The following is a 24,371-nucleotide window of genomic DNA, read 5'->3' on the forward strand; positions in this document are numbered from 1 at the left end:
TCCAGTGCCCACTGGCCATATGATAGTATTGAGTGTGTATCTTAGAAAATATTTCACATTAGTGCTGTGTTGTTTGGTTCAGTAACAACATGCTTTTTATTCTCGTATAAATGACTTTTCAAAGGTGGGTTTCTCCTGACCAGTGGATGCAGCAATGTGGGGAGCAGTGGTGTACTGTGTGTCTCCTCTCAGACCCTGGAGCTGGGTAAACAATGAGAAAAATATCACGTTTGATTCTCTACATGGAACAACCACTATCATGGCTCATTTTCCCATAACCATTAGTACATCCAGTTGGATGCTTTGGAAGGAGACCTTTTTCTGTTGTAAATATAATAATTCAGACTGTCAAGTAAACAATCCCCTCTACACCAAAATGTTCACTAGGCTGCTGTTACATCAGCTTTTTGGGCTTCTGGGGTGCTTTTGGAATGAGCTGGCTGAACCACATCTGGGAGGACAAGGTGTCTGGCCACATTCTCTTGCTGCTGCCTTTGCACCAGTTTTGGCATTTGAATGCACCATGAGTTGACTGAACTTGCAAAAATTACAAAAAAAAATGAGTGCAGGAAAAGAGGGAGTAGCTGTTTACAGGTGTAATGAGTTGAATTGATCTAGTTGCAGTGCCAGAAATTTTGCAAGTGTGAAGTGAAGGGAGAATGAGGGGAAGTGCATCAGCAAAGGGAAGGGCAATGAGACCTCCCTTGCCCAGGAGCTGTAATTTTACCCAGCTGTTTTGTGAACTCATGCCCTTGGAGGAGATCAGCCTAGTGAGCAGGACCTACACTTGCCTGTCGTTATAGGATTCTTAAATGTAACTCAAAGATTCATTAACTCATATCTTCTTCAGGCTTTTCCAAGCTTTCCTGGTTATTTAAACTAATTAGTTCACTTTTTTTTTTTTTTTTTTGTGAAGGCTGAAAAAGGCAATGACTGTTGCAGTTTTTTCTTTATCATCTGTTATTTGTTCTTCTCTGGTAAGTAGTAATCCATACTTTTCTCATTTTTGTTTCACTTTAATAGTCTGACAAATCAAAAAGATTTGCAGTCTGACCCTTATGTAGCTGATGCTCTGCTTTTATGCAGATAGATACAATATACATCTGTGACCCACAGTTTCTGGATCAAGTATCTTAAACCCTATGGCTAAGTACAGATTCTTATCATTAGGCTTCCCTTTCTGAGTTAGGAAGTGTGCAGGAAGGATTCAACCCTAGCAGAACAGGAGAAGTTAGGTGTGAATATTTCCAGGTCTGTTCTCTGTGCTTCTTCCAGTACCAAATGAAAGGTCTTCCTTTTCCATCTAACTTTTTTTTTTTTTTTTCTTTTAAAGGAGAAAAATACCATAGGAAAATGTCCTATCCAGCTCTGGAGAAATGTAGTAGTGTGATGACTTTTTAGAGGTGATTTACGTTTAGAAGGGGTAGGCAATGCAATTGAGGAATATATCTATTTGTGGAAACCTAGGGATTTGATCAGAGAGCCTGAAAATTGTGCAAAACCTAAAACATAAGGTCTTAATCAGTACAACTTATTTATAAGAAACAAGAAAACAAACAAGCATAGTATTTGCAGCAAGTTATAGGAAGAATTAGTAACACGAAATACCAGATGTGTAGTCAATCACAACTGTTTGCCGTAACAGATCTGACCCTCCTCGTGTGGGGAAAAAGGCTTCCTGTGAACATTTCAGCAATTCCCAATGATGATACTTTGAAAACAAATCTATTTGCTTCACTTGTCCCTTTTTTCTACTGCCTCCTGTAAACGTGATGATGTTTGGATTGGACAATGTTTAAATATTAATTACAAATGCAATTTAAAAAATATTTATAATTAGGATAAGTTAAAGAGTGACATAGACATACTAAGGATTTTGTTTCTTAGCAACATGTTCATGGAGTCTTAAAAAAAAAAGTCCTGTGGTTGCAGAAATATAAACATGTATCTATCTAGCTGTTTAATTTCAGCACCATGGTTGCAAAATAAATACATGCTACAAAAGTTTGCAAAGATAAATCCACTTCACTTTTTTTTTTTTTTTCTAAATCTACTGCCAGTAGGAAGTTGACAAGTTAGAATACTTGAGGCAAAAAAATGTTATCAGTAAAACATTGCTACCAAGTAGCTACCATTCTCAGCAAAATATGTGTGTATGTGTATTTTTTCTGAAGCTGGCAGAGGAAAAATGCTTTAAATTCCATTATCAGTTATAAATTCAGATATTTGTAATCTGAAACAGTTTCTTCACTGGATTACATGTTTCAGTCATATTTTTGTTTCACACACACTGAAGGCAGAGCTGTGTGGAAGTGAGGGCTCCGGGAGGAGAACTTGCAATAGTTCATGCCAAAACAGCCTGGTAGCTTAAAGATAAACTTTTGCAATGACACGGACAAGTGATAAAGTCTAAATTCCATTTCAGGGTTATTTTTTTTTATTTTTGTAAATCCTGATGAGCAGCGACTTCTAGTAATTTGGTGGGTGCATTAATTTTCATCCATTAAGTTCCCCAGGTACCTGAAACACCACATGCTATCTGCTGCTCCTTGTAGTCTGTGTAACACAGTCATGAGAGGAAGATGAAGAAGGCGGAACTTTAATCCATGATTGCCTGAAGCAATTCAACCCCACTTCCTAAAACAGTAATTTGACATCCGTCATCTGTGTTGAAGATACTCTGTTTTGCAAAAACCAGGGTGCCTGACCCCCCAGCAGGGAACGAGCATGACTCTGCAATGCATGTTTGGAGTGCTACTCCTCAACAGAAAACGGCGCTGAGCCCTGGGGTCCAATTATTGCTTAACTCATGACAAACAAATCCCTTTATGAGTATGAGACCTTGACCTTGATGCATTCATCTGGTGTGTGGGTGATGTGACCTTCCCATTTCCTTTCTCTGGTATTTTTCTACTGTAGTGGTGACAATATCTAAGGCCCTTGGCTGTTCATCTTGGCTGTTAGCAGCCCCTCTACCGTCGGCAAGATTTCTTTCCATGGTGACAAACTGCAGGAAGCTGCACCATCAAGTTTCAAAAGCACAAGGTCATACCCATCTTCAAGGCTTGCCTTGCTCTGAACAGGGTAGGGCATGATGACCTGCAGGATCACTTCCAACTTAAATTATTTCATGTTTCTTGCACAATTCTCAGCCATGTGTCCCAAGTCAGGCTTGTCATCAGTACAGCTTATTCTCTTATTGGTATTTGTTGCTGATGAAGCAGGATTTCTGGCTGCTGAGTTTATTCTGTCAGCAAACTTGTGCCTTCTGAGAAAATCTTTGGTGCACTCTACACTTCTGATATTGGAAGTTCTTTGTAGTTACCCTTCTTCCAGCCCATGTTGCCTGCTATTGTGGGAGATCAGCAGTGATCCCCTTTAATTTCAGCTTTAAGCAATCCAAACAAAATACTCTCTTTACATCCTGGCTCTTAAAATTTAACAGAACACATTAAAAATTGCTTGTTTATGTTTTTACATAATCTCCCAGAAGAGAAAGGGTGATTTTTAAGAGAATGTGATGGCAGTATAAAATTTTACACAATGTAAAATAAAATATCTCCTTCAGATATATCTCCTCCAAATGCACCTACGTATTATATGATTCTCTGAAAATACATTTAATGAGGAGATAGTTTTTACTGCTGTACTACAGTCCATAGAATCAGAAATTCGCATATGGAAGGGTGGTGGTAAATGTTTTCTGGGAAGAACCTGGAATAAAAAAACCCCAACACTTTCTTCTTACTATGAGCTTTAGAAAATAACCATAAAAATTCCTCTGTCACTTTAGTTAAGAAGTCTAAGGTGTCTGAATCTGACAAGATAGAAATAACCCCTTACTATTTCAGTGATCCTCTGCCTCCTGCTTTTGCCCCACCGTTATGCAAGGCCTCACATTATGGAAATGGCAAGGATTCTTGGGAAATGGAGAAAAATCCCCAAGAAAGAAATGCAGTCACTTTTAAAGTAAAATTATTTAATTAAAAAAAACCAAACTCTAAAATGAACGGCATAATAGAAATCACAACTCATCATTCTCTACTGCTGTTTGTTTGAAGACTGCCAAATCAAAGCATCATAGCTGCAGCCCAGGGCTATGCTTTGTGTGTTGTACCAACATCTCCTCTGCACTTACTCTTTGGGTGACCCATGTATTGCATGAGTAGGAGCTGGCGGCCAGAATGAAGGATAGTGGTTTGAATGATTTAACCTTCAATGCTGAATAAACTATTCTCATATATGTAAGAAGTGTTTATATTTTTATACAGAAATTTCAGTCTTTGTACGTATCTTTTCAGTAATCTTCTCTTCCAAGAAATTAATCCACTTTAGTAAGAGACTATAATTCTTGCTGTGGTGTTTTATTGGTTCAGTACAACAGACCAGTAAACTGATCTTTAAAGTGTTTGTGATGTTTAATATTACATTTTATTTGGTATGCTTAGTGCAAGCCTGCTCCTCTTGAATTCACTGGCGGACTTCACATTGACTTTGATGGAACAGTTTTCAGTTCTAGAAGATCTGACAGAGTTATAGTAAATCATTCAGTGCTTGAAGAAATACTGATATATTTTTAAATTACTTCCTTCCATGAAATAACTTGCAACTTGACACAAGTTAATCCCACAACATATCACTCACCGATTCATTTCACTCCCAAATAAATGTTTACATTTCACCATGTTTGGCTGGTGTATTTCTGCTCACATGAGTGTCTTCTTGGGAAGTAGTTTATTTTTTATATGCTTTCAGTGACCTGAAAGGAATGCACTAGGTGATTTGCATATATAGGAGGACCAGGTTTCTCCCCTGAACTTCTGTAAACTATTTCAAATATTTCTATTTTCAAACAAAGGAAAAACAATTGTCAAGTGAAAGCATCAGTCATATATAAAAAATTCCTTTTTAAAACACTTTAGGTCACCAAGTAGGAACTATGAGTTTTGCTGTAATTAAGCAGGGATGATTCTTCCAACTTGTGTGTCTCTTCTTTATTAAGAATTATCCAACACCCTGTAACTAATCTAAGAGGATGATATTTTGATAAAAAGAAAAAAAAAGCCCAAATGAATTATTGTAATACTGATATCCCAGTAATGGGATATCACCTACTATGTCAATAAACCACTTATTTTTGTTCAGCAGTTTGTGCTGCGTATAGCCCCGTCAGTGTTAAAATGTGAGTAGTTCATGAAAATGGACTGAGTTTAGAGTGCTAATGTGTAGAAAAATAACAAGCTGAATCAAATCCTTCTTAAGATTACATGTGAGTGCTGGTGGCTCCTGCCAGTGTAGTAATTAGTGTTGCACAGTCATACATACTGCCACGTTTTGATTAGTTCATTTTGCTTTCTCAGCTATGAAAATTAAAAATGCCTCTTTAATTTCAGAACTGTGGAGTGAATAACAGGGGACTCAACCCAGGATGTATGTATGTGTCAATGCACCACATGTTTTCCATAGAAATACAGAATTACAATAATTTTGCAGTGTAAATGTTCAGCATTGAAGTACAATAAAGCAGTAATTTAAGAAAGATTATTAGGAGTTGCTGATGATATTCACAGTTGTTATTTGGATGCATTTTTTACTTTCTTCCATAGAAAAGGATTGGGAGATGTAAATAAAAAGAAATAAAATCGAGAACTATGTTACACTATTGAATGTACGTGTCTGAGTCTGATCTCAGTGCTAGTGTCAGACTTGGATCTTAGATATGTTAATTATAAGTGAGATCACAAAACATCTGGAAAAATCCTGAATGACAAAACTGAGCCAGTATAACTTCATAAAATGTAAAAATCTCATGTGTGATGTTGTCTGGTATACTTATTTTCAGGGAAATTATGCAAAGCACAGATGGAGAAAATTACAGATGTAGCCTTCTTGGATTTCAAAATAGCTTTTGACATAGTCCAGTACCATGGCCTGAATGGATAAGCTTAGTCCATATTTCTGTATCTTAATCCATATCTCCAAACAAGGAAAAAACTTGGCTGGAGACAAGGAAAAGTGTATAAAGTGGGTTAAATGATAGTGTCATATACATGCCAACAGAATCCCAGCCAGCAGAGTCATTCTTTGTGATCGTGCTCTCGCCAGGAGGCAAGATGCTGTGGCAGTGTTTCCCTGTCTGTTTTACTCTGCAGATCGCTCCAGAAAGACCCCAGATAAATCCCACTTGTCAGAGCTCCCCCCCTTCTGGGTGGCACTCCTAAGACTGGGATGTGATGCTCCAGCAGTATCAGCAAGTGGCCTGTGGAAGCCCTTTGGAGTGAGGGGCCCCTGGGAGGTGGGGTGGAGCAGCCAAAGACCCTGCGAGCCGCCGCATCGGCACATCCACTGCGCAGTTTCTGAGGCAGGTGAAATCTCTCATTTATACTCTGGCCAGTACAAAAAAGGTTGGTTTGAAGCCGGGATGGTGAGATGAATATGGATTATTTTCATTATGAAAAAGGAGAAAAAAAATCAGTTGTGTAGTAGATTATTTTTTAATAGTAAAACTTTTCACTTGAAATACAGATCTGTGAGAACATGCTACTCGGAGGGCAGCTCCGATAAAGCACTCGGGATCCTGATTTCTCAGGGAGATTGAGGTCACATGAGAGCAGTAACATAAATTTTCCCTCTTACCTCAGGCCTTGCTGACTATGTGCAGTCAGAACAAGGAAATTTCTCAACCAAGACTGTGGGGTAGGTACAGCTCTCAGGAGCAGAACAGGAATTCTTCATTTGCTTGAGACACTTGGGTTTCCTGCCCTGGGTGACTTAATAAAATCAGCCTGCAATGTGGTAGTAATTCCATGTCAAGGGATTCACCTATTGTGTAGCAGTCTCAGAGGGAGGTGAGGACATAGGATTAAAAAGTTTAAATGTGTTCAAGGGATATTAGCATTTTGCGTGGAAAGTAATACTGCTGCTTTTGTGAAATGGAAATCAAAGCAGGGCTGGGTGAATTTTGCTGATATTTCTGATGTTATGTTCCACTACCCAATATGGGAGAAACTTTGTTTTTCATTTCATTTGGTATGAAAGTGGGACTGCCCTTTCAAATGCAGATTTATTAAGTTCAAGTGGTGCCCACATTGAGACTGAATCTATTATTTTTATTCACATGGAAAAATAGTTTAATCTGTAATCCTAGTCTACTACAGAAGGAACTATTAGGAAACAAACCAATAGAGAGGGGAAAAGCTACTTCTAGTGCTTTATTCAGGACTCTTATTGCCAAAACCTCTTGTAATTTCTGGTTTTCATCTTTCCTCTAGTTTTTCTGCCTCTTTCTTCCCCTTTCTAATTGCTTTGTATTTTCTGTCTCGGTGGTGGGGTTTTATGGTAGAAGTAATGAGATTTTACACTGTTACAATTCTGGTATGGTCTTATTTCACAGTTCCTTCCCCCAGCTGTCCATCTCTACTGCTTATCTTTGAGACTAGGAAATGCTCATCTCCTCCACTGTTTTGTTCATAAGTAGTTAGCAGCAAAATCAATGTATAATATCTTTCAGAACAAGAAGCGATGCAAAAATACTGAGTTCCAACAGAATAAATCAACTGAGAACCACTGTCAGTCAAATGCATGTGGCAGAGGACTGAGGAGAATGCAGTACACTTGGTTAGTACTGCAAATTCACAGTTGCCATCCTCTCAGCCTTTCTGTGGTGCAAACCAGTGAGTAAGGACAGGCATTGTAACTGTCACCTTTTTAAGAAAATTTCTGATTGGAGGGCACATGCTGAACAGAATTAACTCTCTGAGGGCCACAAACAGCACCTGTAGCCCCCATCCTCTCACCAGGAGGGTCTGCTTGGCCCAGGGAATAAGATCAGCTTTGCTGCATCTTACATGCATTCTCTGCAAGGAATAACAGTGAGAACATGAGGGGAACTTAGGACTGTGTTACTCATTTCATGACTTCTATATGATTTGCTTGCTAAATTCCACCCCCACCGCCCCCCCCACGCCCCAGTATTAACAAACATTTCTTACTGCTTGCAGAGAAAATGAGAAATGATAGTGGTCACTCTCAAAAAGTCAATTTTACCATATATTTTCAAACTGCCATAAATTCTGCTGCCAGTTCAGAGTGTCTTGCTCTGATGTGGGGATGAGTTACACTTACTGTGAGCTGCAGTGAATGATTCTACTCCTTCTAAGCAGTAATGATTCACATTGCAGTTTTTCATGAGTGCAATGTATCTGTTAGTCCTACTCTAAGTAAACATGACAGTCCACAACCACATGGCCTGCCTAAGATAATAATAGATGTGTGAGTAGGGTTAAAACAACGATGCTCAGTAATGGCACTTGTGCTGAAGACAGTATGTTCAAGTTGTGCCATCAGGAGGAAAGGAGGGTCTGGGTGACGACTTCAACTTGCATGAGAGGGACTCATCCTTACTAGTTGGGACTTCATTCCATCTATGGTTATAAGGAAAGTTTCTACTTATCTGGGGAAGATAAATAAATAGATCCCTCCCTTAACAACCCCCACACCCCCGATATATTAATTTATGCAAAACTTGTTCACTCTTAGCTAATAACACTGCATGTGTGAGGCAACATGCCACTATTTAACAAACTGTTTAGCAAAACAATGCAGGGGTTGCAGTAAAAATGTCATAGCGCACAGGCTCCATACTTCTCTGGCTGTTTCTTCATGTGCTATTAAAAATGTACATTTGCAGTTTGAAGCTCTGCCCCTTTGAATCTGCCCAGTTTGTTTGACTGGATAGAAGTGAATTTATTTATATTTAACATTTATATTTAAAAATTCCCTGTAGCCACAAAGGCCTGACAAATATTTACCAAAATCTTTACAGTTAATCTAAATTTATTAATATGTAAACAAGATTCCATATGCATTAATGGACTAACCTGACAAATGTCTTCTTGAGACATCATGACAAAACATTAAAGTAGCTACTTGGTTTTATAAAAATATCCCAAGACTATAAATTAACCCACCAGAAGGCTTTATTGTCTTTCACTCAACAAAGAAACACAGATTCCGCCCTCAGTGTCAAAACCAGATGTTGTTATGCCAGCATCCAAAGCTTCCAGCCAGCTTAATTTCTCCAGACTGCCTACCTTTCCGATTTATTCAAAACTCTTTGCGTGATAAATATAACTAAATCATTCTAGTTAAAAGTGTTATGGCACTCTAAACAGAGGGAAAAGCTGGAATGTGGAGTGGATAGAAAAAACGGAATGAAGATTTTTTAGGCAGCCTTAAGAGAATTTGAAAAATAATGAAAATGAACATTTTTACTGAAAAACAAGCTCTGGTTATCTTTGAAATATTAGTAGTGGGCATAAATTGTTATTCAGTCACAATTGAGTAGTACATAATAAGTTTCTGTGTTCACTAGTAAGCTTAAAAGGTTTCATTTATTGTGGTTTTAATGGTCATATAACCTGTTCATTGCATCACTGTAGCACTTGTGGGAAAATGCCAAGTGCAGGACGTTCCCTAACTATCCATGTTGTTTTTTCCTTGTGGCATCTTGGGATTCTCAGTAGATGTAGAGTGAGACACAGAGTTTAGAAGGCTCTAGTGAGAATTCCTTTGAACAATTTCATTTTACTAACACCTAGTTCTCTAGGTGTTAGTAAAATAATTAGTATTATATTTTAATAGAAAAAAGTTTGCTGAAATAATCTGAAAGGTGTGATAAAGTTTTACGTGAAGTTCAACTTTCTGTTACATTACACTTCAGAAGTCAAAGAGGGCTGAAATACAGTTTATTTTATTTTTCCATTTATTATTTGGTGTGGAAATTCAAGTGCTGTCTGTATTTATGCCATGCTCTTTTTTTTTTTTTTTTCCTCCCCCCCATTTTTTTTTTCTAATCTGCAAAGAAACAGGACTTTTGATTCTCTTGAATGTTCAGGAATATATTTGGGCACTGAAGCCATGGAGATCTTTTTTTAATGATGATCACCTCAGCTTAATGTCATTATTCTTGGTGAGAAGATAAAGCGATTTGCTTTCAGTTATATGTCAGTAAACCCACTTATGATAGTCTACAGATGTTTAATGGTACAGCAGTAAAAATAGAGAAAGAGGCTCACATGGTTTTCATTTTTTAAATATGATTCAAACTCAGCCACAAAAAGCCCTATGAGCTTTTATAGATGAAATGCAAAAGCCCTCAGAGAATGTAGGGCTGTACTTTTAAGGCTCCAAAGGCCAGATAGCTTCTTTGACATCCAACTTTCATCAAAGTAAGCTACCCTCCTTGTTACCATCACAAACTGTGGAAGTTGTGTGCTACACAGCAAGTACGTTTGGTGAATAGAGTGATATTTATTTCTCATGCCTTGATGGTAAATCTTTTGAATATATTTCAGGGCTGTATCTTCATTGCTTAAGTTGTGGTTTCTTGGGAGGAAGAGCCTAGTTTGTGTAACAGCAGTTATAGAAGTTCAGAGTTCAAATTGTGAAAACCTTAAGGAGCTAAAAGAGAATCCCTATCTGGATGTCATTAGCAAAATGCTCTCTGACTGCTGCCAGCAGTGTACATACACCTCAGCCACAGCTGTGCTTTCTAAAGCATTGACTTGTACTTTTTTCATCTGCTTTGAAATAATTTGTTGAAGGCAAGAAATTACTTAATTTGAGCTGGTACAATAAAGATAGGTATGTAGATAGGTATTAATATGCTTTTAAATTGCAATTAAAACAAGGGAAACATGATTAAATCTGCAGAAAGATTCATTCTTGGATTTGATTCTATTCTCACAGTGATGGAAATAAAAAGCATGTAACGGAAAAAGAAAACTACCTCAAACAATTTAAGGATACGCCAATGCTTCATGCTCCAGCGTGCAGTGGAGCGATACCTTATCTAACTCAAATAATGTAGCAGGAATGTCAGAAATAGTGTGCAACATGAACCTTTGCAAGACAGGTATGCATGCTGTAATGGAATCCAAGAGATGGCCTTGCATTCATTCAGGAAATTGGCTCTTCATAAATGCGCATGGTTCAAATAAAAATGAAAGAAATAAGTATGCAATCAAATTGGCCAGTTTGGGTCTATATTCTAGTGGAATTAAAGTGCTGGAGTTATGTGTAATCACACGTCATAGTTGTATCATACAAATGATGCTCAGTTTTAAGTAATCTTAATAGTAGATAAAATAATTGCAAGAGAGAGAAGGTTTGCTTGTGAGTCCTTTTCATGTAATCCAATAGACACCTCTTGTTAGGCTATGTTACATGGGGCAGGAATTTAAATCATGTTCCTAGCTCAAGTGCCTGAAGAAACCTGCCTGTCTTTGGTTATGAGTTTGCTATGGCTATGAAACAGTAGTATAATATTGAATGCTCGACCTGGAAGGAAAGAGCAAGCAGAAATACAGATTATAAAATAATGGCAGCCAGGCTTGCTGAGCATATACATGTATTCTGTCTTGAGATCCGACGGGAAACGGGACACTGTGGGATAGGTCAGCACAACTGAATGGGGATTCATAGCACCTGAGGCAGATCTCAGAATGGGCAGGTAGGGTTATAGTCATTCAAGGTGGTGTCATGAGCAGCTGCATGGCTCAGGGTCATGCAATGTGATCTCATTCCTGAAATAACTTTGTGGCTTAAGCGTAATGTTCATAATGACCTATTCATTCCTTTCCTGCTCCTTGTATGGCAGGGAAGGGTAGGTGAGTTGGGCAACAGATGAACCCTTTTCTTTTCTAGTGAATTCCGTGTCCTTGAATCCTCCAGAAGATGTTCATTGTCTATATACATGTTTGCAAAGAGGTGGCAATCTTGTCCATGGGACTATCTGTGAGACTCCATGAGAACTCAAAGTATGACCGGTTACATTTATTGAATTTTGAAACATTAACCTTTTGCTTGAAAAAGACATGTTGGGTGGCTTCCTGAAGGGAGTCTTTTTGGGAAAAATTCAACTGAAGCAGTTCAGCTGTCTGTGGAGATGTGGCTAGGGAATGATATGTTACTTGGCTCAAAGCCGGTGGGAAAAACAGCTAAGGATTGTTCTGTGGTGCATATGTACATACAGTGTAAACTTTGGCTGCAAAGCAGACACTAATTTAGGCATTTTCTAACTCTCAAGTGCTTAACTTTGGAACCTTCATATCTTTAATGAAGGTTTTTATAAATTCTATATGTGATAGAGAAGCTTGCTTTCATAAAAACCTTGATAAATATAAAATCCCATCAGAAATAAATTGAGAAGGTGTTCACCATCCAGAAAGTAGATAGTCTTTCTTTGGGCTGTATCCATTCTGAATTCCTCCAGAATTTCAACATATTCCTGCCTTTGATGAAGAGAATGATATATGAAGTTCCCATGAAAGGGACAGGTTGTGTGAGAAAGCACAAAGGTTTCATGTGGGAAATGAGATGATGTGGAGCACATGTTAAAGAGCTGCACACAGATCCTGGTCCCTCAAGTGCTACTTGCAGGAAGCCTGAACTTCCAGACTGGTGTAAAATACCTTTTCTTACAGCACTGAAAACTGATAGCAGCTAACAGGAGAGCCTCCATCACTGAGTTGCTCTACAGATGCAGTTACAATGAAGAGGTAAGTCGGTTTCTATCTTTTAGGACAAAAAGTTTTTCAGTCAAAAGTGCAAATTTTTTTGGGAATAAAACTTACTTTTGAGAACAAAAGACTATGAAAACATCATAAAATTTCTAGTATTTTTTCTTGTAGAGGAAATGCTTATTAGCTCTTAAAAAGTAACACGTTTTCCTGATTCCTCTGTTTCCTACTTCTACAGAATACAAATTTAGTTAGATTATATGTATACAAAATTTTAAGAATATATAGAAAACTTTAATTTTAGAAATAACAATATGATTTCAAGCTAAAAAACCCCATAACTTCTTATGCTTTCACGTAAGATGCTCGTCTCGTAACTGCTAATAAGCTAAGCCTATCTGTTTAAGTATTTGTAGATGTTCGTATTTTTATCACAGAAATATATACTTGCTTGGGATCATACACCAAATAATAATAACAAATATGCAATGTGAAAACATAACAGCAATATTGAAGTAATGGAGTCAAATTATTTGAACATTACTTTTCTGCTAGGAGTATGTCTGTACATAAACAGATGTGCACCCACACATATGTAGTATAACACAGCGTAAAGGTCTTAATTTATAAGAATTGAAGAAAGCTCCAAACCTTGCACTTCCCTTTATAATTATTAAAAAGGCTTGTATATCAAGAGAAGGAACAAATTTTGTGTGCAACAATTAATTATGTGAAAATAGTCTGTGTAAATAAAATACATCTATTTAATATAAAAGTCACATTGGTACTCTTATTGGTGCAGAGGGAAGAATAAACCATTTCTATCCTCTGTAGAAAGGATCATTATTTTCATAATTTTAGCCTGGCATATAATTATTCTAATCTGCAATATTTTCTTACTTATATTGTAACTTCATCTTGGAATGTTGTTTTAACTCTGCATGAATTTCAGTTTACCTAACTCATCATTTAATTGTGTGCAATATTGACCATCACCTTATTCAGCTTTAATTAGCAAACCACATGGGAAAAGGTGATACTTTCACTTGTCACTGTCACACTAAAATTGTTGCCCATAGTGCTGCAAGGCATTGAAGTGTTCTAAGTCAGTTTAAATATACAGGAAAATGTGATCATCGAATCATAGAATGGTTTGGGTTTGGAAGGAACCTTAAAGATCATCTAGTTCCCCCTGCCATGCCATGCACTCCGATCTTTATTAATTTTGTTATGGCTATTTCTAAATGTAGTTGTTTGTTTCCCATTTTGCTGTTTACTATCAAAAAACCCACCAAACCCTGAACCTTAAAATGCTGCAACCAAAAACACCATGCATTTGTCTTATTGGAATTTTTATTCATTTTGAATCATTGCATGTAACTGTGTAATTCTTTCAGATAAACATTCTTTTACAGGTAAGCCTATATACAAGTAACTTGCACTAGGGATTGTGTTTGAAGGTGTGTTGCCTATTTTTGACACAGGAGGGATCATGATTTCAGCTTGTTTTTTTCTGAAAAAAAGATTTTATTAAAATTATTGCTTTTTTCTCTTTTTTTTTCTTTCTGAATCAATATTTTCTAATCTGATAGATTTCTAGCTACCTCCAATCAGATGGCATTGGTTTGCCATTAAAGTTGTGAGAGGTGCCTTCAGACAATGGGACCAACAATCAGGGCACTCTGCTGCAGGATCCTGAAGGACCTTGAAGGGAGTTCACTTGTTAAGGTCAGAGATTGTACTCAGCCCATCCCTCCTTTAAGCACAGGTGCTTTCCACAGCAGGAATAAGAGAAAAGGGACTTTTCTTCTGCCAGGCCACTCTCTGGAATATTGATGCTCCCATCTTTATCCAGACTTTTGAGCAAAGATACTCTTCTAAAATGCAGTGGGAGAAAAGATGGACCTGCCTTCAAGCTACGCAATATGTTACTATGTTAGACTGTAATTGTTAAATTGTTGAGAGCTTTCTTTCAGATATGGAGGAACTAGAACTCATTCTGTGCTTTGTTTGAGAGGTTCCCAATTCAATTCCTCCACCTTCCTGAAGAGCACCCATATCACCAGGAAAAATGTCTGGGACTGGTCAAACAGAGAAGGGCATGAATATGGGTTTCCCTCCCCTTAGGTGAAAAAAAAAGCGCTACATAGAGGATCAGATAGGGACATGAGTAGAAAAATGCCTGATCTTTGAAACATGATCAGCTTCATCCATCAGCTGGAGGCCAAAGAGATCTTTCTGCCAAAGTTGAGATGCTTCTGAGTGTCCTTGGAGTAATAAGGTACTTGTGAAATGAAGGGGTTTTCAGTATTGCAACACTGGATTTGTATGACTGAAATCCATTTTTGGATCTCTGCGTAGTCTTTCAGGAGACTCCTGAAAGTCTTTGACTCCCTTTAAGGACAAATATGACAATTTCTGAGAGCAGACAGATGCAATTCTTGGCCAGGATTGTACCACGTTGGGCAACAGAAAGCAGAGGTGTATAAAACTACTGGCAAAACCCACTCTATTTTCTATCTGTGCCATTAAGTTCATGGGCCATACTGATGTTACACAGGCCAGTATTCAGTCTGTGTCCATGGGGCACAGTAAAATGCTTCTCAGAAATATGCAGGTACTCTGCAGAGAGCCTATGTGCTGGGTTCCCTTCCTGTTCTGCTCCAATAAAAGGATCCCTGTTCCCATACTGTTTATGCTGCAGAGGAGAGCTTTAAACCTAAGTTGCTGTTCTTCTTCCTCTCTCTATGTACCTGGGGCTTTCGGGACTTGGTGTATAATCAAGATCACCAGACACGACACTTTGCATCAGACACTTTCGCTTATGTGATGGGCTATGTAAGTTTTATTAGTGCTACACTGAAAAATGTATTACAAAGTACGTTCTTGAAATGTACTTCATGTTGTGACTGAAACTGGTTTACGCTCATAAAGGTATAGAATTATTAATGATTTTCAATAGCAGTTTTATTAGAGTTTCTAAAATTATTAGACTCAATCAGTTATTTAGGGGATTTAGTCAGATCTATTAACGTATTTTTAAATTCTGGCTGAGTGAGAAAGTGGGGATGGAATTCCTATGAGCTAGACATTAACTAAGCTGTTTTAGTAATGGACTTGTCATACTAATAATTACTTTTCTTTCATCAATGTCAGAACTTTGTTCGTGCAATCTAAATGATTTTGTCTAAAGACATCATGAAGCACAGAAAAAAATTACTTAGCGCATACATTTATGAGAGATGATATCTTGTAGTTTGTTACTATATATTTGTTATAGCTTTCATCCACTGATGGCTTACACTATTTTCCCTTTCAAATTTTATACCACAGGACTATCATAAGTGGATTATCTCTTTAGATTTAGTTGACCTAGATGGCAATAATTCTGCTATGTCTGTTTGCTCTGGGCTTTTCTATTTGTGTTTTTTTGTTGTTTTGTATTTCAGCTTCCAGGAGATTGTACAGATGAAAAAACCCAACCCAACCCCCCAAACAATTAAGTGTAATTTTCTTTCCCATCTGCATTTACAATCCTGGCAGGAAGAAGTTCATAGATGAACAGATGGAGTCAGTACAAGCTAATCACTACATCTGTTAGATTTTGAAATTATGACAGGGTGCTTAAAACCCTGTACAAGGAAGACACAAAGGCTTATGAAGCCAGAGCCCAATGGATAACTGTAGAGAGGGGGTAGAAACTTGTTACCCATGAAGAAAGATGGAATCACTAATTGCTGCTCTTGTGGGGCCATCAGTTCGTCTCGTTCATTTTGCTTCAGTGGTAAAATTCCTCATGTGGAGAGGAGCAGCTGAAGTCTGCCCAGGTGATGCCAGGAACAGCTGGAGATGTGCTCTGTGTCTCAGATATCTAAAAAGAGAAAATCAGCTTCTTTTTCTGAAGTCCTGAAAGGGTCTAGAGCAGAACAAGAAAGCAAGCTGTTGGTCATACTTTCCATTTGATCCACAGGTTTAATATGTAAAACAGGAAAATCCCTCTTTGAGGAATTATCCTCAAGTGTGCCTTAAGAACCTCATAATTTTTAGGATGGCTGAAAAGTTCTGAATTAAATAAAACGAACCAACCACATGTTTATGTAAAAGAAAACAGAAAAAAATATTTAGGTCTGGTTAATGATCAAGAATATTTTACTGGACGCTGTGTCAACAGGTCAAATGAGGGAAGGTTTGGAAACTTGACATAATATGTAAACAGAGCTGAACCAGGGCAGCTGTAAGGAAATACTTTCTTCCTTTTTGAAATAGAACGGGAAAATCCAATGTGAAATATCTTTGACCTAATTTATTGGGGGGGGGGGGGATTATTTTGCATAGTCTGGAAACTATGTATCCAATATAATGTTGTCTTTGTATAGTATCTGTATGATAATGTTCCTGACAAATGCAAAGTAGGTAGGGTGTGGGGAGTCATGTAATACCTAAAACTGTGCTGACTATATACCTCTTCAAGCTTGACATTTTAGAGGATAATTCCTGTCACAAATATTATTGAGCAAATCTGACCAGGAAATGTCAAATGCCTTTTCTTATTTTTGTTTCTGTTGTCTCTAATTTCTTGTATGTGTTTGTTCTCTGTAGTATGTGAAGTACAGGTGTGTTGGTCCAAAAGCAAGACATTTGGAAATGGTCTGCAGCTGAATGTCAATGTAATCTCTATAATAATTTGTAAATAAAGTATAAAAAGTTCCTATTTGAAGTATATTCAGGTATCACCTAATAATTGCATATGCAACAGCACATGGAAAATTTTATCATCTGGGAGATACATGCTTGATTTTGTTCACAAACTAGGTAGTTTACATTTCTAAGAATGAGTTTAGAGGTCAAGGAACATATTAGTAGGTGTATTAGAGAATATTGGGCCACTGTGGTCCATTACACTGTACATATAATGCTGTACAAATAGCTTTTCATCTCCTAACTTATTATGAATCTATAAATGAGCAACTCCAATTGTTGATGTTCTTAAAAGAAACAGTTTTATCATGGATTTTTAACATAAGATTGTAAAGGAGGAGAAGAGGGAGGAAAAGTTTGATTTCTTTTTTTTTTACTAGCAGAGAAAAAACAATAAAAACTGTGATTAAAATTAATTTCTACCTTAAACCCAATACCTTCTAATGATCAAGTTTCACATATAGTAGCTTTAATTCACTTAAGGAAAATGAAGAACCAGAATGAAAGGTAAACATGAAACAAAGCAAAGAATTGTGATCTCCATGGATTCCTGTATAATTCGTGTGGTAAGGGGTCTAACATTTGTGCGTATTGGCAATAGGAGTTAAGAAAGACCATGTACTGTTAATGTCTTTCAGCATTTTTTTCCTCTTTTAAGGATAACAAGGTCCGTAAGTAGGTGAGATGTGCGATATATATTTGTAAGGCCAATAGTTCACCACAAGCAAAGACAGAAAATTTTCTAGCTTGAAGAATACGAAGCAAATGCTGAAATATTTTACTTGGAACTCCCAAGTGTACTTTTACCCTTCTAAACAATTTGTGAATTTAAAGAAGCTCCATGGCATTCAAAATAATAGTTTCAGACTTTTGTTTCTTTTTTTCAAGTGGTATTCATTTTTCTTGCAGATGTTATGAGTAAAAATTCTTCATAGAAGTAAATGTTTTAGAAATTTAATTTATTTTCCTCTCTTGCACCTTTTCTAATGACTAATGCTGGTGTGTGGTGCTCAGTAGTAACTCACAAAGAGTATGCACTTGCACTGGTTTTGTGCTTTTGCCGGTACGCATGTTTTCCTACCATAGCCCTCCCCACAGCTCCTCACCAGCAGTTCTTTAAAGGAGTGATTCTTCACATCTTTGGTTTCTAGGTATGCATAATGCTAGCAACAGTTAAAGGCAAAATTTCCATTTCTTACAAGCGCTCCATTACCTAAATTACCAGTTAATGTACTGTTATGGTCTGTGATGCCTTGCCTCGTGGGAGGAACTGTGATGTTCTGAAAACAGCCTCAGAGCTGTCAGGAGAAGATAAATCCCCTAGTTCTCCTGTTCAGTTTTTTAAGTACGCGGTATGTTTGTTCTCATTTGAGATCACCACCTCCAAATCAGTATGCATTCCTTCCTTCTTTCTCAGTTCTGGGAATAAAACTAATTTTGATCTACTTGTGTCTATCTGGACCTTATGCTACCATCTGCATCGACAGTGTTTGCTAGAGTATATCCAGTACGGTATTATTAGCTTACAGTGCAGACCCCATTCATTTAGACTTTATTGTTGTGTTCCTTTTCCTCTGTATCTGCATTTTCTCAGTAATGCGACCAGACTTCTCAAACAGTGCACTCTGGTTTTAAGTTTTCAGTTAAATAAGACTTTAGCCAATGACATCGTTTGTTTTAGGACAAAGCTTTGTAGTTTTTTACAGTTTGTAAAGCTGTGTGCTTTAGCATGTTAGTAAGGATGGTTCATCTAATTCTGTCAGAGAACTGGAGTAACACATGTCTCAAATCATACTTTGCTGAAAACCGCTTAAATCCATGTTGCTACATGATAGTGTGCTATCAGATTTGGAAAGTACTTCATTGTAGTGTTTCTAGGTTTGAATCTGTTTTTAACTGAGGCTTTACAGTGTTTTGAAAAACCATCTGCTAGAATGCATCAGTGGACAACTTAATTATTTATATTTATCGTGCAGGAAAATATTATGAATTCCGTAAAACCAGAGGTGGTAGAAATGGGCAAAGGTCAGCCATGATATGGAAACTTTTTGACACTTTGGCTTGAACATTTGAGTCCACTTACTGTGAAGCCAAGAATGTATGCTTTTAAATTTAAATGTTGTACTGCCTTTCAGATGTAGTCCATTTATCTTCTGCTGTAATATTTGCCAGTTCTCTGAAAAATTCCTTGGAGTTACTGTTACTCTTTTTATCCTTTATGTTTACGCTGTGAAAACTCTGTTGATATTCCCAAATTCTTGCAAAGTGATAGAATCCTTTGAAGTTTTTTCATCTTTTCCCAAATACAGGGGTTTGTTTAGTGATATTTTACCCTTCTGTTTTGTTTTGCAGTCTTGAAGACAGAAGTTCACATTTCAGTCTTTATCTCCCCCATTATTTTGAATTTTTCCTTGTCCTTGGTGTCAGGATACCATTCAGCCTTCAAACTTGACTACCTTTTGCTTGCCAGCATGTAATTACTGTTTTCTAGTCCTTCTGAATGTTCTATGGTAGATCTGAACTGTAATACAGCCTGAAAGACCTCAGCTTTACTGAGACTAATTCTTTACTTTTAAAATAGTCACAGACTCTACTCCCTTTTTATACTTTGTTTAAATGTCTCTTATCATTTTTAGGGTGGTATATGTCATATGTCAGTATACAGTACTGTAATTATTTCTCTGTCTAACCAGATCAAGGCCTACTGAAAAATATTTCAGAACTAGCAATATCCAGAAATAAAACTATCTTCTGCTTGTCTTCCTTTTTGCTCACTCCCATTGCCTGCTGATACAATCTTTGCTTTTGCTGTCCCTCTATTTCCTTATATGTTAGTGCTGCTGGGATTTTTTTTTTTTTAAAAAGTCTTAGCTTGCTGTTGTCTACTGTGATATGTTTTTGCATAGTTTCACACAGGTCTGATGGAGGTTTGTTTAAAGGCTCTTTAAGTTCCTGTATCACTTGAGCAATGGCATCTTCTTTCTAACCGGTCCCAGCTGTCTCATGCCACTTTCTCTTATCAGTCTTTACTTAGTAAGTTCTCTGAACAGAAGTTGAACATCTGGCTCATCCCTTTAGCAAGATGACATGCCATTCTCAAATCTCCTGAATGGTGCCTGATGTAGACATAGTCTCTTGATTATATTAATTTTCCAGTATTTATCTAAATAAATTATAATGGTCATTCTGCAGGAAAAGTTAGTTCTCAATTCCCTTCTTACTGAAGTTTTATGTGAAAGAATTAAAATATTGTATTCTAGTTGCAAACTCTGATAACAAATACATACTGTATGGTAATCCAGTCAGATGGATCACAAGCTGTCCTTTATTTTTATGAAAAATATGCACTTTAAACTGTAAGAAACTAGGAAATGCTCTTCTGACATGTTTGCTGAGGTCATGGTAAGATGAGATTCAGTTGCCTGGTGGTCTAGCAGGGACAGAAGGTGGAGTTTAGTCGTAACTCTGTTTCCAAATCACTGTCCCATCTAAGAAGTGAACTTACAACTTCCCTTTCATTTCATTGAACTTCTGTGGCTCTGTGAATGATAAGCCATTATTATTGCTTTCTCAGACTTCTGCTGCTTTCTTCTTCTGTTTTGTTTTCTGCCTGTGCTTTTGATTTCGTTCGGTGTGCAGAGGAGATGGGGTTACACGGGTTGACAGATGGGGAGAGAAGTTGGCCTTTAAGATACAAATTTATACCAATCTTGATGTCTGTGAGTGCTTCATGCCAAAAGGAGAAAACATTCACACCGAGCAAGCCATCCTCAGCACAAGTAATTTGCTGTTGAGAAAAGGCATACAATAGAACTAGAGGAGGTTGTCAGACACATCTGTGAAAGTGTTTACATGACAAAATAAATTAGTAAAACCATAACAAGGCAAGCCCAACAGGAAATTACTGAGTCTGTATTTACTTCTTGTCTCCTTCTGAGGTTAGAGGAGAAAGGTGGCCTCTAACAGCAATAGCAATGGCACGGAACTCAAATTACAAATTTGTGCCATATGTTTTCTAATGCATGAATATAACACTAACACATTTGGGTGTGGAGGTTTTACTGCTTAATGAAAGGCTGTCAGGGAGATCATCAGGTTTCTAACAAAATTGAATCACAAGGGTGTGATCAGCAAATTGATGAGCAGAAGCAGGTGTTTGGAACAATTGCCCTTTGCTTGCTTTGTTATGGTGATAGGATTTATATTTTGTGCAAACACTTTCATAGTTCTCTCCTGAGAGCTTTTCTATGCCAGTAGTTTCACTGTGTGCCTTTCCTCAAAGGCAAATTTCATGTGTTTGGTGTGGCTGGTTCAGTAAGCATATTTGCTCCTCTTTGTAAACTAAAACTGACTAATACTTCTTCCAATCAGCTGTGAACATGCTATCCCCCCTCTTCCTCTCCACAGCTAGCATCTCTCTCATTTATGCTAGAGACCAGAATGAAATGAAACTTCAGTGATAAAATCATCAAGACAAACCATTTTTGTCTCTCCATTTAATTTTATCTCTTCTCTTATTCTCTCCTTTGTCCTCTTTCATATTGTGTCTCTCTCACCTCTTCCTTGCTTCATTTTTATTTCCCCTTCCTAGGTGTTACAGTAGAAGGTATGAAGACATTGTTCTTCAGGACCAAAGGATAGCCACAGAAGAAGGAAGAAAAAGATGCTATAACTTTTATATATATATATATATATATAAATATTTTTTAAATTTTTCACTTTTTTAATTCTCTTCCTCAGGATCAGAGCAGGAGAAAAGAAAAAATATATATTATATAGATACAGAAGATAGTCTTTCAGTAGTTTGATACCAGAAGTTTGTGTTTAATACATGTGCTCACTGGGCAGATACTGTCTTCCTCATTGTAAAGGTGGGAGCTTGATGGTCACTTCTTGCTCTCACTCTGCTCTGATCCAGGTTCATGCATTTCCCTGGGTATTAATGCACACTCTGGATCTTAGTGTTCACAACAGTTGCTTCTTACTTTAGTGGTATGCAGCTTTCATTTCTTCATGTTATTTGGGAATAATTCCTATGTGTTATGTCTTCTAATTAATAATATATTGACTATAATTAATTAGTTACTGGTATATTTGTTATTTCTAATAGACATGATAGATAGTTATAATGTTTATGGTAATTCTGTAAGAGATAATATGGGGCAATATGGTGCTGTGCTGAAATAATGTCCTGAAACAATGCAAACAAACACCTGCTCCCTTCTAATTATTAAAAAAGCATGAGTTATTTTGGTTTTTAATCTTTGATTTCAATGCTCTGGCCTGGCAGTGATTTGATATGTTATAGCAGATGCTTCTAAAATGTGTGAAAGTTGCTTCAGAACATCTCCAAGAGCATAGAGTGATCTTTTCTTTTTGCTATGAATTAACAGGAATTTGAAGAAATTCAGGATTACATAGACAAAAAAATTGTTTGGACAAAATTTCCAGGACTGTTATCGGTATACTTGAACTGCCTGTAGAATAAGTAGGCAGCAAAAACAAGAAACAGTCTAGGGCTTCTGGTGTCTAACTGTTGTAGTAATGAAAAATAGAGTAAAATATGAGAACTTATTAATTGCTGAGAACCAGGAGCATCAAAGGACCCAGTATAAATACAGTTGTGTGCTTTCACCTTGCCAGCTAGTTCTGTCCTTACCAAGTATGAGTTGAGGCAGGAGGAAGGACTAGAGAAGCGAAGAAAGCCACGTCAAGGCTGTGCTGGGAGGGCAAAGATCAAGAGGTGCTCTGGCTCCTGTGGTGGCTGTGTGCTGACTGATGTGGGGAGGTGGACAAAGCAAAAGCATTAGAAGGAAGCACAGCATTTATTTGGAATTGAAAAATGACTCTTGGCCCTGGCTGCTGTACCATCATTTGAATATCTCTTGCTTACTTAGAATTGAAGGAATAGCCTATTTCTCACACACAAATCCCTGTACATATAATCTCAAGATGAATAGAAATTAAATTCTATCTCTTGTTCCTTGGTCTCTGACAAACTATATCTTAACACCATATGTGATGCCCACTTAAAAATAGCAAGTAATGAATTGTTTCAGAAAGGACATTCAGTGGGAGGATACAATTTTTCACTTTTTATATTCTCTTCCTCAGGCTCAGAGCAGGACAGAAAATTAGTTTGAAATAATTTTGGAAAAAAGAAACTATTAATTTATTAACAAAATAACAGTTTATGTAGCTGACAGGTTTTTTTCTATTACACGTTGGGAAGCAAATTCCTATATCTTTGCAAAACATTGATTTGAGATCATTTATGCAGGAGGAACATTTTAAAATAATAGAGTTTAAAGAATTATTCAAAGGACTGTAAAGAAACTAGGCTCATTTATTGAATTCTGTGCTTTATTACTGGCTTGAAAAATAGAAGATAGGATTTATTATGTCTGGAGACGCCTATGCTCTGCCAATGAATTGAGATAACAAGGTTCACACATCTCACCTCTGAAAGAACTAGATGCAGATTAAATTAGGCTTCCTGGTACTTCACACTGTATTTGTGAAGCCTGTGTTATACAGCCTTACATACATGCTTTAAATGTCTGTAAGAAAACACTTTTTTGTATTATGAATAATACAAAATTTTTTGTATTATGAATAATACAAAAAAAATGGAAATTAATCTCACAGAAGTGATCCATTAGTGATCTATCCATTAGGATAAACCAATTTGACACATCAAAACCTAATGAGCAAGAAGAACAAACCAATTATTCTATCATTAATTAATAAGGTTTAGACTAAGAGGTGATAAAGTGCTTTTCACCTGCTTAATTACAATTCCCTTTGCAAGTCAGCATCCCTGATCCACAGAGAGAGGCTGATGTGCTAAAGGTCAGTAATAGTAAATGGGAAATAGGACACGGTTCTACTGGGGCCCAGTCCTGTGCCCTGTGCAGAAATAGCCCAATTACACTGAGATGGCTGACCTTTTCTGGAAACGTTATGGAAGCTAATGTCATGTATTACTACTGAAAAACATTTTGACTTAATATAAAATTCCATTTTGAAATATTTTTTTACAATCAATAATATTTTGTTTCCAATTACTGTAAAATTACTCCTCAGCCTTGGTCAGAATATCGAGCAGTGGAAAAATGATCTTTCATTTATTTCAGAATAGTTACAAGATGT

Source organism: Athene noctua, chromosome 5 (genome assembly GCF_965140245.1).
Source record: "Athene noctua chromosome 5, bAthNoc1.hap1.1, whole genome shotgun sequence".
NCBI lineage: Eukaryota > Metazoa > Chordata > Aves > Strigiformes > Strigidae > Athene > Athene noctua.